General features: G+C 43.0%; 1 non-coding gene across 1 annotated transcript; it reads left to right on the top strand.

Moving 5' to 3' along the window:
- Window positions 1-1307: 1307 nt before the first annotated feature.
- On the top strand, window positions 1308-1414 carry LOC145055958 (small nucleolar RNA R71). The gene has a single exon (XR_013685501.1). It is a non-coding gene; the product is annotated as a small nucleolar RNA R71 (small nucleolar RNA).
- The last annotated feature ends 1710 nt before the right edge of the window (window positions 1415-3124 follow it).

Here is a 3124-nt window from a genome sequence, read left to right as displayed (position 1 = left end):
TTTTGGAAGAAGGAATATGGCATAATATTAATACTTGCCCCCGAATCTGTCAATGCTCGTGTGATCATTATGTTCCCAAATTGACAAGGTACGGTGATGCTCCCCGGATCGCCCCTCTTTTTTGGCAGTTCACTCAGCACTATTTCAGCAACTTCTTCTATATTTCTTCTAGTGGTAAAGAGGTTTTTAAGTAAACTACCATATTTCGGTGTTTGTAATATCGTTTCAACAAATGGAATATTTACTTGGAGTGCCTTTATGTGCTCCATAAACCTCCTATATTCTTGAATCTGCTCATCAGGCATGGCTCGGCTTGGAAATGGCAAAGAGGGTCGGTAAGGCTTCAAAAGAGAGCAGTTTGTGTTAACAGGTTGTCGACTTGTCGAGTCCATATTGGCGACTCGGCGAGTCGAGTCGGGTTTACTCGAATTCCAGCTACTTACTTCTTCTGTTTGCACCTTGTTGTGATTCTTCTGGACAAAGGTCAGAGGGTTGTGAATTGGCTCAGAATTTGTGGTTATTGCATTCACATGCACCATTCTTGGATTTTGCTTGGTATTGCTAGGAAGTCCACTGGGTGCTCTTTGGTTAATTTGTTTTGCAAGCTGACCTAGCTGTTTTGCAATGTTATGAATAGATGCTTGCTGATTCCTAAGCATATTTTGCTGATCCTTCATCATAGCTTGATGTTCTCTAAGCATATTTCGTTGCTCTTTCATTTTAGCATCTGTATCATTGTGCCTCTTCTCAGACACAGCTACAAATCTTGTAAACATATCTTCCAAGTCAGCTTTCTTCTCCAGCACCGGTTCCTCTTTTTGATAAAAGCCCCTTTCTTTTTGCTTAAATTTCTCCTCCTTTTTGCCTTTTTGTACTCATCATAAGGAAGCCAATCCTTTTTTGGTTTCCGCCAATTGTCATCATACCTATCACCACTTGAATAGCACACTTGCGTCCTCTAGTTCCCGTTCTCGTCAAGATCACAATCCGTAGTGAGATGAGGCCCTTTACAATTTTCACATCTGACCCTAGTGGGGTGGATGGATTGGTCCATATTAGTCATGCTTTGATCCAAACTCTCTAGTTTAGCCATCATTGCTGCCATGCTATCATTAACTAAGTTCACAGCCCCCCAACTTAGCTCATTCCTTAGGTTATGATATTCTCTAGAGTGCTTAGAGAATTATTCAATTAGCTCTTTGATTTCTAGGGGTGGATTCTGTGTGAGAGGTCCTTGCGAATCAAGGAGTTGCCTTGTGGTCACATTCACTCCATCATAGAAAATGGAGACTTCTTTTTGGCTATTTAGATCGTGATGTGGGCAATTCCTTAGTAAACCTTTATATCTCTCCCATGCCTCATAAAGGGATTCTCCAGCTTGTTGTTTAAAGTTAGCTATGGATTTCTTTCATCTTAGGCTATGTAGTGATGGATCCGGGAGGGAGTGATTTGAGCCAATCTTTCGCACTGTTACCTTATTCAACTCACGATAATCTATACACATCCGATGTGACCTGTCCTTCTTCTTCACAAAAAGAATCGGGGCTCCCCATGGCGAACTGCTCGGCCTAATAAATCCCTTGTCTAATAGCTCCTGCATCTGTGTAGACAACACCTGCATCTCAAGAGGAGCCAAACGATATGGTGCCTTGGCTATCGGAGCCGCACCAGGAACTAAGTCGATCCAGAACTCTACCTATCTCTCCGGATGTACCTCAGTCAGATCCTCTGGGAACATGTCTGGGTACTCCTGTACGATTGGTACATCATCCACGATCTCCTTACTCTTATCCCGACTATCCATGACATAGGCGACATAACCTGTGCAACCCTGCTATAGATAGTGTCTCACCCTCACTGCTGAACACAAATTCGGTCCACACTGTGGCCTCTCGCCCTGAATCACCAAACCTCCCCCACTTGGGGTCCAAACTCGTACAAGCTGCTACTCGCAGTCGATCACAGCCCCATTAGGGCTCAACCAGTCCATACCCACGATAACCTTATTCCCTCGCAGAGGAATGGGGACTAAATCCACGGAAATTTGCTCATAAAGCAACTACAATGTACATCCCGGTGAACCCTCGCAACCCGTACCGTCCTATCATTCGCTATTTCTACATCAAGAGGACAGTCCAGCTCCCCCAAAGTCCAAGAAATCGCTTGCTAAGCGCGACCGATACAAAAGATCGGGTAGCCCCCGAATCAAATAATACCAGAGCAGATATGTCGTTCACTAAGAACGATCCTACAACAAAACACATAAACATAAGCAACAAATCAATATAAATAAAGAGATAAGTAAAAGATACATACCCGTCACAACATCGGGAGCTACACGTGCCTCCTCTGCAGTCAGCTGAAAAGCCAAGCTCCTCGTTGTAGGTACCTCTATCCGACCCTAACGGCCATCGGTAATCCTTAGTGTTGTAACATCCCAAAATTGAGACCCATTTTTTTCATTTTTAGAGTATATTACTAGAAAAAACAGCTAACGGAAAACATCATTGATATCATTTTAACATAAAGTCACAAATCACAAGTCTCAAAACCATATGATCAAATAGTGTAATATCAGATTACAATCCCAGGTTTCTCAAATGTGGAATATCATGTGTGAATGTGTGATGTGATGCTACCCCACCGGCTCCTTCCCCTTAGATGAAGACGTTCCTGAAACCAAAACTAAAAACCGTAAGCACAAATCTTAGTGAGTTCCCCCATCATACCGATACCAAATAATGCATAATCTTCGGTATCTTTCAACCGGTAACTGTCAGGCATAGCCAGGAGCTGGGCTCCTCCTCGGTACCTTTCAACCGGTAACCGGGAACTAACCTCCCATTCTGTATCTCTTAACCGATAACTGGGAGCTACCCTCCCCTTCGGTATCTTTCAACCGGTAACCGGGGACTATTTCACCCCTACTACTGCTAACATATATTAAACACAGTAAACATATCAAGTACAATAATCATCAGGCACAATAAACATATCTCATATCAACCCTAGATAATTATCACAAAGACAATCATATATCCAACACTCTTACTTGTGGGCTGGCATTATGGTCGTAGATCCACTCCTACTAGGAGAAAACTCACCTCAAATTCGTGATGTGTCT

This window comes from Lactuca serriola, chromosome 5, assembly GCF_051521515.1.
Source record: "Lactuca serriola cultivar US96UC23 chromosome 5, Lser_US96UC23_V15, whole genome shotgun sequence".
In the NCBI taxonomy this organism is placed as follows: Eukaryota; Viridiplantae; Streptophyta; class Magnoliopsida; order Asterales; family Asteraceae; genus Lactuca; species Lactuca serriola.
The sequence above is the reverse complement of the archived record's forward strand: the minus strand, read 5'-3'. Positions and strand labels throughout refer to the sequence as shown.